The sequence below is a fragment of the Balaenoptera borealis genome (assembly GCF_965194805.1).
Source record: "Balaenoptera borealis genome assembly, chromosome: 5".
NCBI classification, from domain to species: domain Eukaryota; kingdom Metazoa; phylum Chordata; class Mammalia; order Artiodactyla; family Balaenopteridae; genus Balaenoptera; species Balaenoptera borealis.
In genome coordinates this window covers 37,280,720-37,306,387 of record NC_138862.1, presented here as the reverse complement: position 1 = coordinate 37,306,387, position 25,668 = coordinate 37,280,720, and positions in this window count along the sequence as shown.

The following is a 25,668-nucleotide window of genomic DNA, read 5'->3' as shown; positions in this document are numbered from 1 at the left end:
TGGGATCTTCCCAGACCAGGGGTCGAACCTGTGTCCCCTGCATTAGCAGGCAAATTCTTAACCACTGCACCATGAGGAAAGTCCCACATGTGCAATTTCAACAGTAATAAAATCATAATACATCTTTAAGTTTTTAGAATTAATAATATAGTCAATTATTAAAAACACATTATATTCCAGGCATTATTCTAGCTATTGGGGATATAGTAGTGAACACACAGAAAAGGTTTCAAATAACATGGATCTTACTTTACATGGGAGTGGGAAGAAAAGAAACAACTAAACAAATGTCTAAGAAAAATAATAATCAAGAGTAGCAGGGACAATAAAGGAAATAAAATCAAATTGTGTAATCAGCCTCTTTAACTTTATTAGATACAATTAGGAAAGTCTAGTATTTTATTTAAATTTCTTTCCAAAATCTGGATAATTTAAATAATTGAACTATTGGCCTCTTTTAAGTTAAAAGGAATTAACCATGAAACTCTGGTCCAACAGTATTCATTTAATGGTATTTGAAATGTTTTCTATGTTAATTGTTCTATATGTTTCCTACTTGTATATGTTCTGAAAGCTTGTATTTTATTAGGAAATAACAAATTTCTAAAATTGGGTTTTTGAATTTTTCACTTGTAGCAGGCACCTTCTAAAAATGACTCCTAATGATTCCTACCTCCTGCTATTCACATTCTTGTATAATCACTTCCCCTTGAGTGTGGGCAAGACCTAAGGACTTGCTTCTAAATAGTAGAATAAGACAAAAGTTATTGGATGCCACTGTGGACATTAGGTTATAAAAAGAATGAGTCTTCAGTCTTCTTCCCCTACTCTGCCTTTCTGGCTGTTCTTGCTTGCTCATTCTAATGAATCAAGCTTCCATGTTGTGAGCTGCCCCACGGAGAGTCCCACATGGTAAGAAACTGAGGAAGACTACTGATTGACAGCCAGCAAGGAACTAAGGCCCTCATTCCAACCTGGGAGGATCTGTATCCTAACAAGTGATTGAGCATGGAAGTAAGCCATTGTCCGTTGAAACTTGAGATAATTTCAGCCCTAGCTGAAGCCTTCACTGCAGGCTGCTAAAGACCCTGAGCCAGAGAACACAGTGAAGTAACACCTGTGGTCCTGGGGCACTGAAACTGCAATAATAAATGTTGTTTTGAGGTACTAAGTTTGCGTTAATTTATTACACAAGAATAAATATCACTGGAGAGTTGTATATAGCATTCTTCTGCTGTCCTAATTTCTACTGGTTGCACATTTTTATTCCCTCTCTAGTTACTATTCTGTCTCTCTTCTTTTCTCTTGAGCAAGCTTCAGAGGTGTCCTTAGTCTTTACTCTTTCTTTCTTTTATATCATCTTCAAAGAACCAGTTATCAGATTTATCAGTCTTTATGTGATTTATTTATAATATCACTTATTAATTTATTATATATTCTAAAATTCTAAGACATGAGACAAATTTCTATTTCCTTGAAATTTTAAGATTTCCTTGTGGCAAAGTTTAGAGATTATTTTTGCATTTATCCCATGGATATGAAAACAAAAGTTACATCCTTTAATTCTTTAAAGAAAAGTTCTAAATATATATAACTAAACTGAGTTTCTGAAGCTAAATTACTCTATAACCTCACAGTCTACTAAGTATTTCTTAATATTAAAGAGATAAATTATACTCCCTGCCATAATTTCATTCATACAAAATTCTCCTTGCATTTTTAATAAATGTATCTTTATGTAATTAGTTGCTGTAGAGTTTATGACGTTTGTATATTTACCATTTATCATTATCTAATTGACACTCTTTGTCCTATTTCTAGTATTAATCATAAATTTCATCTTGTCTAGTATATATTTTTCCAGTTCTTGATTCTGTACTAGTTAGATCAGGCTGCCATAATAAAATACCATCAACTGACTGGCTTAAACAACAGAATTTTTTTCCTCATAGTTCTGGAGGCTGGCAGATTTGGTTTCTGGTGAGAGCCTTCTCACTGGCTTACAGAGAAATCGACTTTTCAACAAGTCCTCATTGGCTTTTCTTGGGGCTTTCAAGCAGAGAGAAAGATATCTCTCTCTCTTTTTCTCTTATAAAGCCACTAATCCCATCATGAAGACTCTACCTTTTTCACCTAACCTACCTTTGATTATCTTCTAAAGGCCCTGTCTCCAAATACCATCACAGTTGGTTGGCGGAGGAGGGGGTTAGGGCTTCAACATATGAATTTTGGGGGAATACAGAATTCAGTCCATAACAATTCCCAAACTTTTTTTTATCACATTATTTTAAACTTACTTATAATAAGCAGCATGAGTAAAGTTCTTAAATCAGTCTGTCTTTTTTTAAAAAGAAGTTAGTTTATTAAGTCTTTAAAGAAAGAAAATATTATTTAATAATTGCATATTATATTTTTCAGAAAAGTTGATAAGGTCTGTAATAAAGACAGTAGAACAACAAGAGTGAAAGAAAAGGCAAGTGGCAATAATCTTGCACAAGGTATTTAGTACCATGTGGTCAGACAATACAATGAAATTAATCTTTCTGGTTCTTTATGTATCCATGCATTCTCTTCATCTGTTTACCCTTAGAGCAGGAAATATTTCCATTGAATATTCATACTCTGGGAAACTTTATAAAACTTTTCAAGTTCTGCTTTGATATCATCTTTTCTATGAAAGTTGTGTTTTAATTAATAAAAATATTTCAACTGTTTTTATTATTAATATTAATTTTATTACAGTAAAACTAAATGATATATTCTGTTTCATTTCTACTTTAAAAATCATGGAGCTGTCATTATGAATTACTAAATTGTCAATATTTTCTCAAAAATATTTTTATGCAAAATTTTAAAATTAAAGATTCAATATAACATAAGAAATGTAATATTTAATAATTTATTAACATTTGCCATGTCTGCTTTATTGATTTATGTCTACAGTTTTAAATACAAATATACATATATATATATACAAAGATGAACAGTATAGCAATCACATATGTAAGTATTGCTGTTTATTTGAAATTTGTTTGAAAACAATATGAAAATATCTTAATACTTCACCACTAAGTATGCATCTATTTTTAAAAAGTATATTATCCTCCATTCACATTATCAAATCTAAAACAACTTAAGACTTATTTCTTAAAATAATTTCATATCGTGAACATCTTAAACGTCCCCAAATGTACCACTGTGATATATCAATTATATGTCTTCAAACAGGTTCACTTATTACACTTGTTCCTACATTTTATTAATCTCACTTTTCTAAAAACTAACAAACATTGAAGTAAAGAGACACAGCTGGTTTAATTGATTGAAAAATGGCACGTGTTCTGTATTTGTATGATTATTTTCTCACAGTATTATTTAACATCTTTCTATATTCCCTGTATTTCCTGTAGTCTGGAAGTCAGTGTGGTGTAATCTAAAGGACTGAGTGGATACAGGGTAAAATTTCTGGTTACAGCACTTCATAGATGATGCTAGACACTTTGTGTTGAATCACATCAGAGGTGACTTGATACCAGGGCATCTCACTTTTAGTAAAGCTAAATTGAACACCATTTAAAAAATTTATTTATTTACATGCTCTAGACACATGTTCCTTATTTGATATGCTATTTGCAAATACATTTTGTCTCATTTTGTGCATTATCTTTTTACTTTCTTTTAAAATTTTTTTAATTTTCTTTAATTTTTAAAAAAAATTTATTTCTTTATTTTTGGCTGTGTTGGGTCTTTGTTGCTGTGCACGGGCTTTCTCTAGTTGCGGCGAGCAGGGGCTACTCTTCATTGTGGTGTGCTGGCTTCTCATTACGGTGGCTTCTCTCACTGTGGAGCATGGGCTCCAGGCCCACAGGCTCTAGTTGTGGCTCATGGGCTCCAGAGCACAGGCCCAGCAGTTGTGGCACATGGGCCCAGCCGCTCCGTGGCACGTAGGATCTTCCCGGACCAGGGCTTGAACCTGTGCCCCCTGCATTGGCAGGTGGATTCTTAACCACTGCGCCACCAGGGAAGCCCTCTTTTTACTTTCTTTATAGTACCTTTGCTTTTTAAATTTTAGTGAAATCCAATTATCTGTTTTTCCCAAAGTCATTTGTGCTTTGGGGTATGATATATAAGAAAACATTCCCTAGCCCAAGGTCACAGAGATTTACTCCTATTTCTTTTCCTAGGAGTTTTATATATTCACCTTTTAACATTAGAATGAGGATACACCACTTGGAATTAATTTTTATATATAGTGTGAGTTGGGTATCCAACTTTATTATTTTGCACATGTGTATCCACTTGTCCATGCATCATTTGTTGAAAAGACTGTTCTTTTCTTATTGTACTGTCTTGCCACCCTTGTCAAAAATCAGTTGACCATTTATCAAAGTTAATTTCTGGGCTCTCAATTTCATTCTATTTATCTACATGTCTGTCTTTAGGCTCCTCTCATACTGTGTTGATCACAGCTTTGCAGTAAAGTTTGAAATAGGAAATTGTGAATCCTTTAACATTGCTCTTCTTTATCTAGATTATTTTGCCTATCCTGGGTTCTTTACAACTCCATATGAATTTTGGAATTAGCTTATTATTTTCTGCAAAAAAAAGCTGAGATTTTAATAGGCATTATGTTGGCTCTATAGATCAATTTGGAACATATTGCCATCTTAACAATATGGTCTTTTGCTACTTTAGATGGAATTGATTTCTTAAATCCTTCAGATTTTTCTTTGCTTGCTTATAGATTACAATTCATTTGAATCATACCATGCAAATTTGATTAGCTAGTTTAATAACTAGAATAGTTTTTAATGAATTCCTGAGTATTTTCTATATAAAAGGTCACATTCTGTGCAAATTAAGATAGTTTTACTTCTTTTGTTCCAAGCTGGATGCTTTTGTTTCTTTTTCTTTCCCAATAACACTGGTTAGAACATCCAGGACAATTTTTAATTGTTTAACAGTAGTGGTAAGGGTCACTTAGATTTTTCCTGACCTTAGAAGAAAGTATTCAGTTTTTGATCATTAAATATTATGATAGTTGTATGTTTTTATATAACTGTACTTTATCAGGTTGAGGAAATTCGCTTCTATTCCTAGTCTGTTGAGCAATTTTGATCATGAAATAGAGTTGGATTTTGTAAAATGTGTTTTGACATCTATTGAGAAGATTATGTGTTTTTTGTCTTTGTTATATTAGTATTTTGTATTACACTAATTGATTTTTGGAGGTTAAACTAACCTTGCAATCATGCAATTAATCCCACTGGTTATCATGTATAATCCTTTTTATGTGTTGGTGAATTTAGTTGACTAGTATTTTGTTGAGGATTTTTGCATCTATTTTCGTAAGAGGTATTGGTCTGTACTTTTCATGTTATGTGGTATTTTTGCCTGCTTTTGGTTTCCAGGTAAAATGGCTTCATAGAATGAATTAGAGACTGGATGTCAACAAGATGATGGGCTAGGAGGTCCCAACACTCACCTCCCCCAGAAAAACAAACACCTACAAACCAGTGAAAATAACTTGAATGGACTAAGATATTATCTCTTTGTTGAATGTCTCATTTTGTTAGTGTATCATTTTCTTGATTTCATTGAGTTGTCCATCAGTGTTCTCTCATTGCTTGCTGAGCTTCTTAAAATTAAAAAAAAAAAATTCTTTGTCAGGCAATTTGTAGATCTTCATTACTTTGGGGTCAGTTACTGGACAATAATTGTGTTCCTTTGATGGTATCATGGTTCCTTGACTGTGTTTCCTGAAGTCTTGCTTTCTTGTCTTGCATTCAAAGAAGCAGTCACCTCCTTCAGTCCTTATAGACAGGTTTCAAAAGAGACAGACATTCACCAGTCAGCCAGGCTATAGATTCTTGGAGTGTCTCAGAACTTTTCTATGGATGGACCCACTCCCCACTCCACTTCCTTCTTGGGGGAGAATCTTAGCATTGTATGCCTCCTCTGGATCCCACAAATCCAGGTTGGGTGCTGACAGTGTCCTGCTTATTTCTTCAGGGAAGAGCACTGAGAAAGCTATACTTACTTCATAAAAAATTGGAAGTTTGCATTCTATATGTTCTGGATCAATTTAAGCATCATTGGGATTATCTGTTCTTTGAAGATGTGATAAAAGTCCACTGATAATTTTTATGTGTTGAGTGCAGTAACTCTGGTACTGTGATTTGTTCAATTTTTTTCCTTTGGAAATTGGTTAGCTTAAGTTTTTCATCTTAATTGTGGTGAAACTTTTGTAAATTATATTTTCCTAGAAAACCATTCATTTTAAATAGCTTTCTAAAATTATTTGGATGGAATTATTCAAAGTAGCCTCTCATGGTATTTTTGAATACCCTCTATCTAAATTTAATTGGTCATTTCCTCTTTGTCATTTTTACTTAGTATATTGTAATTATTTCCTTTTTTATGCATTAATTTAAGTTAATCTTAACTTAATCTGTTTTGCTCAGTTTTTTTAAAGATGAAGCTTTGCAATTTATTTATTAGTTTATATTTTCCTGTTTGTAACTCACTGATTTCTACCTTTATAATTATTTCCTTCTTTCTACTTTCTTAATTTTTATGCCTTAAAAACCCATACTCTTAGATACTTATTTATCTTTTCCTTTAGCTGCTATACTTTACCCATTTCTTTAGCTGATATATTTAAGGCTATGAATTTTCCACTAACATGAATTGAGTTGTGTCAAGTATTTTTTCCCCTCCCTTTATTTTTGACCTTTAGAAATATTTTTTAGGGCGCGTCTTTTATTTACATGATAAATTGTGTTTGCTTTGTTAAACAATCTGGAATTTTTTTCCTTTAAATAAGTTACTCTATGTTAAATCAAAATGTGTCCTAGTAAATATTCAATTTTCTTTAATGTTTAAAATTTCTTCTGTTTTTAAACATATGTTTCAGTTTTGCCTTTCTTTAGATACTTAGTGAGGTTCTGGTAAGAACTTCATATAATTCCCTTAGTCTCCCTTTTTTCCCCTTTTTTTCTCACATTTGGTTTGTAGTTATAAATGATATCTCTTTACTTTCATCTATTGTGTATATGATAATCAATACCTATTTGACTTTTCTTATTCTTTTTCCTATTTTTTCTCCCATGTTTTCTAAGGTGTGATATTTCTATTCAGACAGACCCCACAACATTTACATGTTATCCTTCCACACTTTCTCCACCTTTGTTTGTCTCAGGTAGTCATTAAATATAGTCAGTGATCATCAGCAATCTTTTGTCAAAGTATTTTCCTTAATCTCTCAGGTGTAGAGTCATTCGTTAAAAATAACAGGTAAAAATTATTGATAATTACTTTTTTGTTTGTTTTTCCTAGAATAACAGAAGCAGCCAAACCTGTGGAAGATGACGTAGATGTCTCACTAGGTTTCCTAGATTTAAAGCTCACTTAAAAGTACTTAAAAGTAAAGTGAAGTTTTAAAAATAAGGTGTTCCCTTTATGTATTCTTTCTTTTCCTTATAGTTCAGAAGTGAACTATACTTTGCTGGTGTCTTTTTTCCCTTAAATCACCAAGGCTTCATTGGAAACCTGTCATTGATACTTTCATCTAATCCTGAAACAGTTCCTCCATAAGACTATTACTTTTTGTTCTTTTACACTTCCCAAGTCCCTTCCTTTCAATTCTGTTGTAGCTAGTGCTCTGACCCAGGAGGCCCTGGAACTATTCTGAGTATTTCTTCTCTTAAAATAGAATCCTCTCCATCCAGAAGTGACTTTAGTTGATGGCATTTATGTTCTTCAGTATAACTGCATTCTCCATTCTTTGACACTATGCTTGCCTCTCTGTTTTGTTGTGAAATTCTTATGTGGAACCAAACTTGTTAGTCTTTGATGTTTATTTCCTAATGTATATATAAAATGAAAGCACATGGTTTTCATTATCTGTTACTCATGTTGTAGAGTTGGGATGTTAGTAAATTTACTGGTATTCTTTTTTGGAAATACTCTAATTTGGAGGGTACATGGAGTTATTTGAATTGTAATAGTTATCTTTTCCTAACAGGGACCCTGCCATAGAGAATATATTTAAATTTGGAAGGTCAAAGAGGAAAATTTGAGACTGCTAAGAGTTATAATCAATCAAGAAAGCAATAATTTAAAAGTCAAATTTTACACACCTAATAAGAGCAATGAATAGAAAAAGGAAAAGTAATTATGATTAATAGACTTTGATAAATCCTCCAAATTTTAAATGTCATCTTCTCATCATAGATTAGTTTATGTAGATAAGATTAGGGAAGGATTTAGAGAAACAAATAAAACAATAATGTTCGGAAATGTAGGGTTTCAACACATAGTAAAACATTCATAATATCATTTATCTCATTTAAACTTTGTGCCTTTGATATCTATCCTGTCTAGTTATATTGTCACACATTTCTTTTAAAACATATTTGTCAGTTTTGTTTATCTTCTCAAAGAACCAGCTTTTAGTTTATTGATCTTTGCTATCATTTCCTTCATTTCTTTTTCATTTATTTCTGATCTGATCTTTATGATTTCTTTCCTTCTGTTAACTTTGGGGTTTTTTTGTTCTTCTTTCTCTAATTGCTTTAGGTGTAAGTTTAGGTTGTTTATTTGAGATTTTTCTTGTTTCTTGAGGTAGGGTGGTATTGCTATAAACTTCCCTCTTAGAACTGCTTTTGCTGCATCCCATAGGTTCTGGGTTGCAGTGTTTTCATTGTCTAGGTAGTTTTTGACTTCCTCTTTGATTTCTCCATTGATCCCTTGGTTATTTAGTAGTATACTGTTTAGCTTCCATGTGTTTGTATTTTTTACAGGTTTTTTTCCTGTAATTGATATCTATTCTCATAGCGTTGTGGTTGGAAAAGATACTTGATACGATTTCAACTTTCTTAAATTTACCAAGGCTTGATTTGTGACCCAAGATATGATCTATCTTGGAGAATGTTCCATGAGCACTTGAGATGAAAGTGTATTCTGTTGCTTTTGGATGGAATGTCCTATAAATATCAATTAAGTCCATCTTGCTTAATGTATCATTTAAAGCTTGTGTTTCCTTATTTATTTTCATTTTGGATGATCTGTCCATTGGTGAAAGTAGGGTGTTAAAGTCCCCTACTATGATTGTGTTACTGTTGAGTTCCCCTTTTATGGCTGTTAGCATTTGCCTTATGTATTGAGGTGCTCCTATGTTGGGTGCATAAATATTTACAATTATTATATTGTCTTCTTGGATTGATCCCTTGATCATTATGTAGTGTCCTTCTTTGTCTCTTGAAATAGTCTTTATTTTAAAGGCTATTTTGTCTTACATGAGAATTGTTACTCCAGCTTTCTTTTGATTTCCATTTGCATGAAATATCTTTTCCATCCCCTTATTTTCAGTCTGTATGTGTCCCTAGGTCTGAAGTGGGTCTCTCGTAGACAACATATATATGGGTCTTGTTTTTGTATCCATTCAGCCAGTCAATGTCTTTTGGTTGGAGCACTTAATCCATTTACATTTAAGGTAATTATCAATGTGTATGTTCCTATTACCATTTTCTTAATTGTTTTGGGTTTGTTATTGTAGGTCTTTTCCTTCTCTTGTGTCTCTTGCTTCATCAAGAAAAAAAGGGAGAAGGCTCAAATTAATACAATTAGAAATGAAAAAGAAGAGGTAACAACTGACTGCAGAAATACAAAGGATCATGAGAGATTACTACAAGCAACTGTATGCTAATAAAGAGGACAACCTGGAAGAAATGTACAAATTCTTAGAAAAGCACAACCTTCAGAGACTGAAACAGGAAGAAATAGAAAATATGAACAGACCAATCACAAGCACTGAAATTGAAACTGTGATTAAAAATCTTCCAACAAACAAAAGCCCAGGACCAGATGGCTTCACAGGTGAATTCTATCAAACATTTAGAGAAGAGCTAACAGCTATTCTTCTCAAACACTTCCAAAATATACCAGAGGGAGGAACACTCCCAAACTCAATCTATGAGGCCACCATCACCCTGATAGCAAAACCAGACAAAGATGTCACAAAGAAAGAAAACTACAGGCCAATATCACTGATGAACATAGATGCAAAAATCCTCAACAAAATACTAGCAAACAGAATCCAACAGCACATTAAAAGGATCATACACCATGATCAAGTGGGGTTTATCCCAGGAAGGCAAGGATTCTTCAATATATGCAAATCAATCAATGTGATAAACCATATTAAAAAATGGAAGGAAAAAAGCCCATATGATCATCTCAATAGATGCAGAAAAATCCTTTGACAAAATTCAACAACCATTTATGATAAAAACCCTCCAGAAAGTAGGCATAGAGGGAACTTACCTCAACATAATAAAAGCTATATATGACAAACCCACAGCCAACATTGTTCTCAATGATGAACTGAAAGCATTTCCACTAAGATTAGGAAGAAGACAAGGTTGGCCACTCTCACCACTATTATTCAACATAGTTTTGGAAGTCTTAGCCACAGCAATCAGAGAAGAAAAAGAAATATAAAGAATGCAAAACCCAAAAGAAGAAGTAAAACTGTCCCTGTTTGCTGATAACATGATACTATACATAGAGATTCCTAAAGATGCTATGAGAAATCTACTACAGCTAATCAATGGATTTGGTAAAGTAGCAGGATACAAAATTAATGCACAGAAATCTCTTGCATTCTTATACACTAGTGATGAAAAATCTGAAAGAGAAATTAAAGAAACACTCCTATTTACCATTGCAACAAAAAGAATAAAATACCTAGGAATAAACCTACCTAAGGATACAAAAGACCTGTGTGCAGAAAAATCTAAGACACTGAAGAAAGAAATTAAAGATGATACAAACAGAGAGATATACCATGTTCTTGGATTGGAAGAATCAACATTGTGAAAATGACTATATTACCCAAAGCAATCTACTGATTCATTGCAATCACTATCAAACTACCGCTGGCATTTTTCACAGAACTAGAAAAAAAATTTTTCACAATTTGTATGGAAACACAAAACACCCCAAATAGCTAAAGCAATCTTGAGAAAGAAAAATGGAGCTGGAGGAATCAGGCTTCCTGACTTCAGACTATACTACAAAGCTATAGTAATCAAGAGAGTATGGTACTGGCACAAAAACAGGAATATAGATCAATGGACCAGGATAGAAAGCCCAAAGATAAAGTCATGCACATATGGTCAACTTATTTTTGTTAAAGGAGGCAAGAATATACAATGGAGAAAAGACAGCCTCCTCAATAAGTGGTGCTGGGAAAGCTGGACATCTACATGTAAAAGAATGAAATTAGAACAGTACCTAACACCATACCCAAAAAAACTCAAAATGGATTAAAGACCTAAATGTAAAGCCAGACACTATAAAACACTTAAAGGAAAACATAGGCAGAACATTTTATGACATAAATCACAGCAAGATCCTTTTGACTCACCTCCTAGAGAAATGGAAATAAAAACAAAATAAACAAATGGGACGTAATAAAACTTAAAAGCTTTTGCACAGAAAAGGAAACCATAAACAAGATGAAAAGACAACCCTCAGAATGGGAGAAAATATTTGCAAATGAAGCAACTGACAAAAGATCAATCTCCAAAATATACAAGCAGCTCATGTAGATCAATATCAAAAAGCAAACAACCCAATCCAAAAATGGGCAGAAGACCTAAATAGACATTTCTCCAAAGAAGATATACAGATTGCCAAAAAACACGTGAAAGGATGCTCAACATCACTAATCATTAGAGAAATGCAAATCAAAACTACAATGAGGTATCACCTCACACCAGTCAGAATGGCCAACATCAAAAAGTGTACAAACAGTAAATGCCAGAGAGGGTGTGGAGAAAAGGGAACCCTCTTGCACTGTTGGTGGGAATGTAAATGGATACAGCCACTAGGGAGAACAGTATGGAGGTTCCTTAAAAAACTAAAAATAGAACTACCATATGACCCAGCAATCCCACTACTGGGCATATACCCTGAGAAAACCGTAGTTCAGAAAGAGTCATGTACCACAATGTTCATTTCAGCACTATTTACAAAAGCCAGGACATGGAAGCAACCTAAGTGCCCATCAATAGATGAATGGATAAAGAAGATGTGGCTCATATATATAACGGAATATTACTCAGCCATAAAAAGAAACGTAATTGAGTTATTTGTAGTGAGGTGGATGGAGTTAGAGTCTGTCATACAGAGTGAAGTAAGTCAGAAAGAGAAAAACAAATACCATATGCTAACCCATATATATGGAATCTAAAAAAAAAATTATTCTGAAGAACCTAGGCACAGGGCAAGAATAAAGATGCAAACGTAGAGAATGAACTTGAGTATATGGGGAGGGGGAAGGGTAAACTGGGATGAAGTGAGAGAGTGTCATGGACATATATACACTACCAAATGTAAAATAGATAGCTAGTGAGAAGCAGCCGCATAGCACAGGGAGATCAGCTCGGTGCTTTGTGCCCACCTAGAGGGGTGGGATAGGGAGGGTGGGAGGGAGATGCAAGAGGGAGGAGATATGGGGATATATGTATATTTATAGCTGTTTCACTTTATTATACAGCAGAAACTAACACACCGTTTTAAAGCAATTTTACTCCAATAAAGATGTTAATAAAATAAAATAAAATGTACTTGTATACTTTTATCATGTTTTAATATCCCTTATTTTCATGTTTTCTTTACCTTTTTTATCAGATTTTATGTTTTCCTTGTTAGACACATAGCAGATTTATTATTCCAATAAAATCTCAACCTCTACCTTTTAATTGAGGAATTTAAATTATTCCTGTTTATTGTAATTGTGATTACTTTGTGTTTTTAATTAAATATTTTCCCAATTATTTTTATTTGCTTTTTTTGTTGTTTTTCTCCTTTTCACTTTTTAACTATACTTATCATGGTTTCTTTTCTCTCTTTCTTCTTCTAATAATATGACACACTGTAAGTCCTATATTTTTCTGTTTTTACCCTAAAAAAGTAAATAAATAAAGTAAACCAGAGGAGTTCTACCTTAACTTTTCACTTAATTTGTAGTCAATTCCTCAGATAACTATAGTGATCCACTCCATTCTCCAGAATCTGCTGTTTTTTATTTCATTGGAATTCTAGTATTCTGCTAGTAAACTTACATTTTGGAGGTTTTGTTTGGCATGGAGTTGTGGCTTCTCAGGTGTTTGCATGGAATCTTCCAGAAGTTATTTACTCTCTTGGAGTAATCATGAGACTCCTCTTGAATTTTCAGTACTGCTTTAATCACATTTTTATTTTTTATATTTCTCGTGTAATTTTAGTGTGAGTTGAGCTGGAAAGAGACCTGAAAGTCTTTGCCCAGTCTGTCATGATAAACGGGAAGAGTCTTTTTATTTCAAGGTTTTTCCTCAAATGTTACCTTCTTTGTCAACTTTCTACAGATCTGAACCAAAGTGTGTACATTTTTGATGTACAATATAACTTTGTATAGATCTATATTCATACTTGTATTATCATATCTTATGATGTGATAACTGCATATGTTCATGATTTTCCCCTGTTTAAAAAACTGAGATCATATCTTAATTACTTTGGGTCTTTGTAACATAGTAAAAATGTATGTTAATCTTATGTTTAATGACCTGAATAGTATATCATTCTGTATAGAAAAAATAGTGATAAATATTCATAGGAGATACAGCTTTTAATTCTGGAATATTATATAAACATATTGGTAAATATAAAATAAATGCATTTAATTGGTATATATCTACATCAAATTAAGTAGTGTAAGATACCAGAAATCTTGTCCCTGCTAAAGCTTTGAACTTCACTCATTGTTTAATAATCATGTAAACTCTCTGATCCTTAGTTTATCCATAATCTGTGAATGAGGTCTACCTTATTTCATTTATTTATATTGCATTTGCTCATCAATGATGGAGCAGAAAGTATGCTTTTTTAACACTGACAAGACAATTCAGCAAGACACTATCACTACACTCAAGAGCAAAAATGTGAAAATCAGATGACTTAAAGCATGTGAAACTAAACAGTAAACTTTGACTAGTACACAAATGCAAGGCATTATTATTACATGCATGCTTTTTCATAATAAGTTAAAATGTAAAGACAAACTAAGTTATACCCTGCAAGGTCTGATAAAATCAGAGTCAATAGAGCCTAATACCAGTATATACCAATAGTATATATTAGGTTATTTTTGCTGTTTTAGATATAAAATTAAATTGTAATGAAGTCAGTATCTTCTCATCAGAAAAGCATCAATGCACTGTAAATTATGTATAATTTGACTTACACTATTCAGATATAAGTAAAACATTTAAGGGAAGAAATGATTCCTTAGGACAGGGGTTGGCAAACTAAGGCTTATGCCTGAAATTTGTCCTGCTGCCTGTTTTTGTAGGGCTTGGGAGCTAACAAAGGTTTTTACAATTTTAAACATTTGTAAACCATTTAAAAAAGGAATAATCTTTCAGGACTCTTAAAAATTATGTGAAATTCAAGTTTCAATGTTGTTTTGAGCTGAATTATGTCCCCCTAAATTCACACATTGGAGCTTTAAGCCTCAGTACCTCAGAATGTGATTGTATTTGGATATAGGGCCTTTAAAGAAGCAATTAGGTTAAAATGAAGCCCTTAGGGTGAGCCCTAATCCAATCTGGCTGGTGTCCTACAGGGATAAGGTGGTTGTCTGCAAGCCAAGGAGAGGGACCTCAGAGGAAACCAAACTGCCAACACCTTGAATTTGTACTTCTAGCCTTCAGGACTGTGAGAAAATTAATTTCTGGTGTTTAAGCCACCCAGTATGTGGCATTTCATTATGGCAGCTCTAGCAAACTAATACAAGTGTCCAGAAATAAAACAAAATAAACGGCCAGGCTCATTTGTTTATGTTTCTTCTCTGTGGAAGCTTTCACACTTCAAAGGCAGAGTTGTTATTGTGACAGAAATGGTACGGCCTGAAAGCCTAAAATATTTGCTGTCTGGACTTTTGCAGAAAATGTTTGTCAATTCCTGGTATAGGGATTGGGGAATATGTACTTCAGCAGAGAAATTTATGTAATGCTGTGATTTTGAAAAGACTTTCAACAATGTTTTAAATATTAACTAGGGAAATGCTACATAATAGCAACTTTTCTCTTTCCCTGCTGCTGTATCATGAGAGGTAGAAAAAAAGAGAATCTAAATAAGTTAGTGTTGCAATAGTTAGGAGCACATGTGTAAAATAATTTCTTAATCAAAAGTACTATTACTGATAATTGTGAGAAACTGATTATTACTTTCATGGTAAAACTGTAAGACTTTGAAAGGTTGACTAAAGATACAGGAGATAATTTTTATGCTGACATATCCAGAGTCATTAAGCCATGTATTATATTGAGAATTGATGTCAAAGAAAGACTCAGGTGACTCCAAAAAAAATATTCTAATAGAAAGATAAGAATAAGATGACAAGTTAGATAAGTTAGATTAAGTTGTGTTAATTATAGTAAAGGGTTAATAACAGAAGCAGCAGTAGCACTGGTGTTGCAATCAAGTGGTTCTTATTTTCTTGAGAGTTGGATGAAGTGTGAAAAAATGTGAGAAAATATCAATCCAACTTTTCTATTGAAATTTGGGAAAATAATATATCTCAAGGGACCCAGTAGGTGTAAAGAGTTGCAAATGCCTAAGCCTTCCAAGGAGAGAAGATTCTCCAAGTCCCAAGGGAAAAAGGTGCATGATGAAAGGGAACTTCCTTGCCAAAAAATGTTGGATTGGGTTTCTGCAGTTTTATTCAGTACAAAAACAAATTGTAGGCAGTAACCTAGGTCTCCCAGCAACACAGACACATAAGAGAATGTAAGGTTCTATTCCATGAACTCACGCAATTAAGTGCTCTAAACAGTTGTGTTCTTATTCAGTATGGAAGGTACAAAGGAAAATGAACAGGTATAGTACCATTGTATTCTTGTATTCTATAGATGTATGCCCCTACTATGTGCCAGGTACTCTCATTGGATCTGACATAGAGAGAAGTATGAAGCAGGCTCCTTGTATTCTTATATGTAATAGATTTATGGAAGCAATAAAGTTGTCTTTCACCAATAAATTTGCTAATGTAATCATTTCTTTAAAAATAAAGATTATAAAATTTTAGCTTGATAAAAGTACTATGTATAAGATAAACCTTAATAGTTTTTCAAGAACTATAGGAAAGCAAACAAAATATGTCTAACCTATAAAAACCCTTATTGGACACTCTTCTTTAGAAGAGTCCTAATATCTACTTGATAACTACCAAGAATATAGCTGTTAAAGAACAGCCTAGTGGTAGATGAAAGTTAAAAGAAAACTACCAAGTCATTGATTAAACCTATTTCAGATGCTCCAGATTTTCAACAGATAGGTATTCAGCATGCATGTGGGTGGAGAAGAGTGCTATATGCATCATATTTAGATTTTTTTCCAGTTAGAAGAATTATAATTTGATAGGCAAACTGCAATTTTTCATAATTGTGTTCCTTATAGATCTATCAGCTAGCAACTAGAATGTGTGAGACATACACATTATACAAAATGGAAAGTGGGGACTTGAATAATGATGATTTTTAAAATGTGGAAATAGTGGCCAAAATTAGCTTCTCACTTCCAATATCATGAATTCAGGGAATTTAACACCTCTATTCAAAATAAATTACGTTTTCAGACTGAAGTAATTTTCTTCAGATTTCATCCTTTAGAATGAAACAAATTGAATATATTATATAAAACTTTCTTAAGAATTTATGGCTCAGGCATTGTAGTAGATGCAGAAATTCTGTACCTTCATATTCCTGGCTCTAATATCATACTCTTCTTTTAATTATGATAAATTTGTCTTTAGTGTTTTTTTTTCCAAATCATAACATTTTCTACTATTTCTGACTTAGGATGTTTCCATAGTAATATTGTCAAATTTACCTGAAACAGAACCTATCTTCATATCCTTAAAGTAATTCTTTCAAACAAGGTTTATATTCAGATGAAAGAGCTCTGCCCAATCTTCACTTTTATTGTATTCCCTAAGGTAACAGAATTTACCAACTCATCATCTTTTTTAGCCACTTACACCAATAGCAATTAGTAAAAAAGAGGAGCTGTTTACTTGCTCTTTGTTTCAAACTGTTTATCAGTTAATTCCATTTATCTACTTAATTATCTGCCATTATTTAGGCATTTTTAATCATTTTGCCTCTTTTTACCTTGATAATATAGGTGATAATGGCAAAGCTTTTAATAAGAATCCTAATAAGACTTCCAGCTAGAAAACCTGAAATCTTATCCAGTATGTATTGCAGGTAATTAAAAGAAGGAAGATAAAATAAGGAAGGCAGGAAAGAAAGCAGGTAAAAAGAAGGACTAAAGAAGTAAAATGGAAAGAAAATAAGAAAGAGGAAGGAAAGGAAAGAAAGAAAAAGGAAAAAAGAAGAGAATAAGAAAGAATTTAATATTAGAGAAAATCTAGCAACTCACAGCATTCAGGTTCATTTTCACTAAGATTCAAGAAGAATAAACAATGTTAAATGGGTAGATATAAGCTGGACTGATGTAGATTATCAAAATATTCATTGGAACAAATTTATGTTTACTTACAAAACACATAGAAATATATATTTTGTTTTACTTGGATATTCTATCATTTTAAGTGTGTCTGACTTTTGGGAGCTTTAAAATACTATTTATCCATTATAACACTTATACACACTTATTTTCTAATTTGTTATCAATATATAATCATATATCTTATATTGTGAAGTCAGTCTTTTTCTCCTTCTCTCCCCCCTTTCCTTCCTTTTTTCTTTCTTTCTTACTGTGTTTCTCTTTTCTTTCTTTCTTTTTTTTAAATCCATTTCTCTTTTAGTCTTCCCTACGTAAGCTCATATGATTCACACTGGGACCAACAGAAATTGCTTAGAGAACTATTAGCAATAAGGAAGAATATATTTACTGATATATTTCTTTAAAATGTCCCTTATAATTTTGAGTTCAAATTGAATTGTCTATATTATAGATGTAATGAGAATATTACAAAATTTCCAAACATTAAACATAAATATGGGTAGATATTTCCCTGGGTATTAAAAATCAATGCCATTTGCTGTATAATATAAACAGAGTTCTAGATGTTGCTCTTGATACGTAGAATTCTGAAACATTCCCTGGGAATAGATAGAAGATGTTTTTCTCATATTCCTCTATCAGGCAGGTTTATACCTAAGCGAAATTGATACATTATTAGTCACTGCCATGCTCCATTCACCAAACTGTGTGGTAGAAGAAAGAGTCAAGCTTTGCCTAGGACATTCTGTAGTCTACTGGCCTTTGCTTTGTTCTAGGTCTACACAGTGGAATAGACATTTTTCTTCCTTTTCCTTCAGGCACTATATTTCATGAAAAATTCATTTTTCCCTTGTCTCACCTCTAAGTAACTCTTCGTAAGAAACACAGACAAAAGGAAATGACCTTGAGTCCATTTGAATGACTAGTCCTGAACTGTTGGCTTGCTGTTTTCTGCTTTCACTGTGAGTGTCACACTTCTTATACTGCTTCTTGCATACAAATTAAGCTGCTGCCTTCTACTGTGCTTTGCTCATACCAATTAGGTCCTTTAGACAGACCCCAGTCAGCTGGGTATTATTGAAGTAGTTTGGGTTCAAAGTTCCTCAGAAGACTAGAGTACAAAAGTCTTTCACACTTGTTAAATAGAAGCATTGGAATGAGCAAAATGCTGTTCTTAAAAATGAAAGGAAATGCAATAAGCCAGAAAATTTTAAGTTAGGAAGATATCATGAGGTATTATGCTGGGTTTGACAATGATTACAATTATGAGTTCAGGAATGGTTAACTATGCAATGGCTCAATATCAGGACAAAGCTTCCCCCAAACCAAAAAACAAACAGACAAACAAAACTGTATTATAATATTTGTGAATAAAATAAAATAAATATGAAATAATATTAAAATATTCCTAATGTAAACTCCTAACATTTTATATACCCTCCTTAGCATTCCTGAGTCCATGTTAAAAAATACAGATGCTTATAATCAGGCCAATTCTTTTCAAATAATAAACCTGCATCTCAAAAAAATGGATAAAATCTATTAGCCAAAAATTATCAACATGGAATATCAGAGAGAAATATTTAAGGAACCCCCATCAAAACTTTAGAAGGTTGTAGTTAGGCCTCTGGGGAAAGAGTTGGAAATAGAGATATACAATAGTTCTTAAAACCCCGAGGTAAAAGGAAAAGCCTTTTTATTCTGTATTTTACAGCCTTCCCATAACACAATTTGAGACTAGTTGGTAATTTTTAGCCTAAAATAACCACTCCTAATATCTTTGTCTTTTCTTCTTAGGATTTGATGTATCATTATTATAAATCATGAAACAGAAGGTGTTTCAACTTGTTTCAGAATTCTTTTTTAATACTATGATGTACAACTAACATAACTGTTATTCATTGGTTTTTATAGCTTTTCAAAGAGTTACACATGTGGGATGATCAGATCACGTGATGACCTGGATGCCTCATTTGACACATATAAATCACAGACTTTCAAGAAATTTATTTTGTGCATATGATCTTCTATGACCTGCATTTAAGTAAAAATAGGGGGACTTCACTCTCTTCCCTTTGCTTAAGGATAATCCCAATTTCCTCAACCTGGTTCTTAAGGTCCATCATGACCTAGCATGTATTCCATTTACACTTGGGGAAAAAAGTGTATTATACTGTTGTTGCTTGCAGTGTTCTATCAGTGTTAATTAGGACAAAATTTTCTAGGCTTTTATATCCTTACTGGTTTTCTGCTTTATTTTTCAGTTAAATATTATTGTGAGAAAAGTTCTGTTTGAGTTTTCCATCTTCTCACTGAGGCCTTAACACTGCCTTCAGGCAGTAAGTAAGGTGTTACAATGACAAGACTTACCTCTTTTTTTTTGGCCCATTTATCTGGGACTCACAGTTTTGTGCTGCTTATTGTCTAATATCTGAAAACTGTTTTCAGATGTCATCTAGATTTCTATTTGTTTAAGTCAGAATGGTAAATCTGGTTCCTGTTACTCCATCTTGTCCAAAAGATTAAAATATTTACTTCTTTTGTTAAAAATTTCTCTCTCTTCTTTGTTTTTCTCTAGCATTATATATATATATATATATATATACATACATACAATTGTTAACACTGGTTTTCACAGAAGGAAAAGATTACAAGAAACTTTCACTTTTCTCATAAGCTATAGCATATTTTTATGCAATTTGACAATATTAAGATAAATAAAATCTAGTTTACATGCAATAGGTCATTTCATACTTTTAAATTCAGCTTTAAGAACAAAAAACAAAATTGAAATAAATTGTTCTATTTTGCAGAAGAAGAACCTGAACCTGAAAGTTTATTTACATTGTTTAAAGCCATATCATTTTAATTTATAGTCATAGGATTAAGCTCCACTTCTACTCTATTCTTAATACTGTTATCTCCAAGAGTGCACATGTTGGTACTTTGCATTATTTATTTTCATCATAAACTTATTCAACTGTTGCAGTTTCATTCTTAAAAATCAGATTCACTCTCAAAGGAAGAATTGCTGATACAGTCAGACCTTTAAACCAATTTAAAAAAATAAAAAAAATCCATAAAATGAAATATAGTGTCTGTAACTGACAAGAATATCAGTGGATTTAAAGTTTCCCAGGGTGATTACTTTGAAGTCTATTGTTCTTTCCTGTGTATTTGTTTAAAAACAAAAAACATATTTATTATTTTATCATTCATATTCAATGACATTAAAATAATATTTAAATCACAAATATAACCATCATTTCAATGCATGAATCTGAAATCATAATGCACTCATATTTTTCTCTCTCCTCTAGTGAAGTAACAGAAGAATTTTCCAGAGGTATAGAGTGTAATTAGCAAATCAATGGGTTAATTTAAAGATATATAATTTTCAATAATAATGAGAGTTAACATTTCTTATGGGAACTGACTTAAACTGGGTTATGAGGAGGTATGAATAGTTAAAATAGATTAATAATCTTCCAAATTTGGGATATTAAGATTGAATAAAATGCTTTTAAAAACTTTATTAAAATGATACCTTGTGTGAGCAATTCAGGTCATAGAGATAAATTTTTTTTCTTTCTTTTTCCCCTTAAATTCATATTTTAAACCTTTTAACTGTAAACCATTGAATGATAATGATAGTTTATGGGATTCTTGCCAATGACACTGAAAATATGCTAATGGTTTTATATACGTTGGTACAGATTGATTGAGAATTCTTGAACAAGCAAAGTTTCTTCAGACACAATCCCATTTATTGAATAGACATATTTTTTATTGCCAGTTATTTTTAGATCCAAATTTTAAACCTATATGTCTGTACTAGAATAAAATTAGTTTATTAATACACAGGCTAATTTGATCAAATAAGCCTTAAAATTAGGCTCCTAATTTGCAAATTTTATCAACCCCTAATTTTTTACATACTAACTCTATGAATAGTAATTCACTTTTATTTTTCATGGTCTCGACTTTTCTATACCTACCTACTGCTGTAACATCTGTAGTTGTACAATTTGTACTTGGAAAGCTGGCAAATGGCTGACTTCCAAAACTTCCTGACAATATAAATTAATATGTACCATCAGAGGTACCCCCAAGTGGTATAAGAAAGCAGTCTCTTGGGTTGTTTTTATGGAAGAAGCTGGAAGCAAAACTGAATAGCTCTGGCTCCCATACAGCAGACATAAAAACACTTGTGCCTTTAGTGTTGTCCCTGATGGTATGTACTAATTCACTCTAAATTATTCTGGTTTCTATTTTTAAAAGAATGAGAATGAGAAAAAGGGTATTCAATGTATGGGTACATTTATGTGGGCTTTTGCCCATAAATATATACATAGTATTTCTATCTATCTACTTATCTATCTCCACATAAAGAGCTTTGATGATATATTTAAACTCTTCTATGAAGACTACTTTTATATACGAGTTCTTCACTCCAAGGAAAAAATTAATATAAAATTCTGATAAATGTACATGAAAATATAATTTTAAAATTATAAATGTTTTACTTTAAATAGCAAGTTTTCTTCTTACATGACAAATTATTATATTAACGTTGATTTTCTCATAGTTCATAGAGCCTTGTGTTTTAGGAAGACAAATATTTATCCTAAAATTTTTTCTTGGACTGGCAAAGATATGGTAAGACATATTTTAAGATCATGAGTGAATTTTTGACGTTAAAATCATTCTTAAAATATTTTTACCAAATGAAACAATAGTCAATGTTCCCAAAAACTCCCATAGCATGCAGACACTCAGAGGGCACACACACACACATACATACAACTTTACAAAACATTTTTTCAAAAATGATTTCTTAAAAAGAAAGTTTTTTTGGGACTCATGTACAGACATTTCAAAAAACAAAACTTTTGTTTTTAAAGAAGAGTCTTTGAAAACCTCCTGGAAAATGGCTATATTGTCAAAATATAATCTTCATTGTTTATATATGAGTTTTTTAGTTAAATAGCCCATTCCTAGTAATACAGTTTACATATTACTAGAAATAGAGGTAAATATTATAGGCTTTCTCCTTACCACTTAAATTCTTTCTTAAGTTACACAAAATTTTGATAAGCTAATACAATATCAACTTCCCTGATTTAAATTTAAGGCTTCTTAAATAGGTTCTGATACATAGAATAGAAGACAAAGACAATGTTATTACTGATTAATTTAGCTATGTATAAGGATATTAGCCAAAGTCATTTCAGGGTATTTCATATTTTTAGAGTCCATCACCTTAGCATAGGCATCTTACCCTCTTTATTGTATTATATACTTGCCAAAGATGCATGTGTCTACTCAATAAGGTTTGCTCACATTATTTTCTCAAAAGACTCTTCTACTGATACCCTATTTTCAGGATTCTAAAAGCTTCTTGGCTGACAATTCTCTTTTTTCTGTACTCTTCCTCTTCATATCTATACTTTGCCAAGTCATGTCTCAAGGCCATTGCTAGTGTTAAGACCAAGCTGACAAATCAGTGAGGCCTGCAAATGAAGGGTTACATATATAATGTGAGCCACATGACATTGATGTGGTAAATTTATTTTTGTGTAGCTATTTAAGAAAAATAAATAGCTGATTTTTTTTCACAAAATCAGCTTATGTTGTATATAAAAATCTATATGGTCTATATTTTAAAAAGAATATATTTGCCTAAATTCAATACCTTTTTCTTCTAAATGATGAATTGAAGAAACCATTGTTTGGAAAGTGAAAAGATATAAATAAATTGTAAGTTAATTGTAAAGTGTTCTTATCTCCCTATCCATTCCATATTATTGATGATACTATTCCCTAACATCATAAAGGATACATTGAAATGTAATTATGAAACCCATGACTTGTCTTTTCTAGTGATTAAAATAAAAGTAATTAAAAGCACAAAATGTAGAGGTCAGTTTATTGTTTTCAGTTTTATTCATTAGTTTAATCAATACTTATTAATTCCTAATTAGTTACATTAGACAAATCAAATATTTATTGTGTGCCTACTCTGATGTAGACATCTTCCAAGAGCTGATGATAATGTAGTCTCAGCTCTTATGAATCTTTTATTTTAGTGAGAGATGCAGACACAAGATAACAGAGATATGTGATGTGTCAGATGATGAAAACTGCAGTGAAACAAACAAAAAAACAGCTCTGAGACCTGAATGTACTTAGGCAGCAAAACATGTAGCAAATACATAAGATAAATTTGTTCTCAGAAAAGGGAAGAGCTAGTGCAAAGGATCTGTATTAGTTTCTTGAGGCTGCTGTAACACATTCCTACACACTGGATGACTTAAAGCAACAGGAATTTGTTATCTCATAGTTTTAGAGGCCAGAAGTCAGAGATCAAGTTGTCAGCAGGGCCATAGTTCCTCCTGAGGCACTAGTAGAGAATCCTTTGCCCCTTCCAGTTAATGGTGGCACCAGGCATTCCTTGGCTTATGACTGCATAACTCCAGTCTCTTCTGTCTGTCCTCACATTGCTGTCTCTGTCTGTTTCCTCCTCTGTGTCTCTAATAAGGACACTTTTGTTGGCATTAGGGTCCACCCATATAATCGAGGATTATCTCACCTTGAGACCCTTAATTTCATTACATCTGCAAAGATCCTTTTTCCAAATAAGGTTACAACACAGATTCAAAAATTAGAGGGTCGTCATTATCTTTTGAGGGGCTGCCATTCAACCATCTACAGGCTCTAAGGCAATGACACATGTAGGATACTCAACAAAGAATGCCATCATGTTGATTTAGTGTGAAGATCAGGTTAAAACATTACCAGGGACGCTGTTATGTATTGAGTTGTGACCCCCAAGAGGTATATTGAAGCCCTCACACCCAGAATCTGTGAAGTGAACCTGTTTGGAAATAGGGTCTTAGCAGATGATCAGGTTAAGATGAGGTCAATAGGGTGAGTCCTAATCCAGTATGATTGGTGTCCTTATAAAAAGGGAAAATTTGGACATAGACACAGACATTCACAGAGGGAAGATGATATGAAGATGGTTATGTGATGATGGAAACAGAGATTGGACTGATGTAGCTGCAAGCCAAGGAATATTAAAGATTGCTGGGTACCACCAGAAGCTGCTAAGTGGCAAAGAAGGATTATATCCAGAGTCTCAGAGGAAACATGACACTGTGGAAACTTGATTTTAGTCTTCTAGACTCTAGAACAGTGAGGCATTAAGTTTCTGTTGTTTTAAGCCACCCAGTACTTGGTACTTTATTACCATAACCTTAGCAAACTAATATAGACAGGTATTATTCAGGGCATTAGGGGAAGATAAATCTAGGGCTTTGAAGACTATGTGTATCCATGAGGGACTGAGTTCAGCCACGTGTAATAGAAAATTCAAATGGCAATGTAATTCATTTTTAAATATATTTTTGAAAAGTTTATTACCTAACAAGAGGTCCAGGGCTGTTATGATGGATCCAGTTCTTCATCAGATATTCACAGGCATTCTAGCCATCTTCTACACCATCAATAGAAAATGATCTCTATCCTTATAAGATAGCTGCCATTTTTAAATGACACACTCACATTCCAGAATGCTGAAATGAGGAAAGACCAAAGACAAAATAGGAGTGCCAGCTGAACCTGCTATCATTGTAGGAACATTCTTGAAACTACCATAAAATTTTCTGCTTACATCTTTTAGGCCTCTATCTTACCTCTCTCTGTAAGGCATGATAGGAAATGAAGTTATGAAGATAATCACAGATCACTTCAAGTAAAATCAGAATTCTATTAGTGAAGAAAGAGTAGAATGGGCAAACATGGATATCGGGTAGCCTCTGCCATATATGATGATAAGGATTTGGAATTTTATGCTGATAAACTTTATAATCCATTTCAAATGATTTTGAACAGAGGATGCCAAAAACTGACCTATATTTTAAAAGGTTATCTCTGCCTGCATTGCTGGCTATGGACCATGAAAGAACAAGAGTAGGAACATGGAAACCAGTTAGGACATTTACACAAGAGGTAATGGTGGCATAGATTAAGATGCCAGCAGTATAGGTGGGAAAAAGTAGTCATATTGGATATATTTCAAAGTTA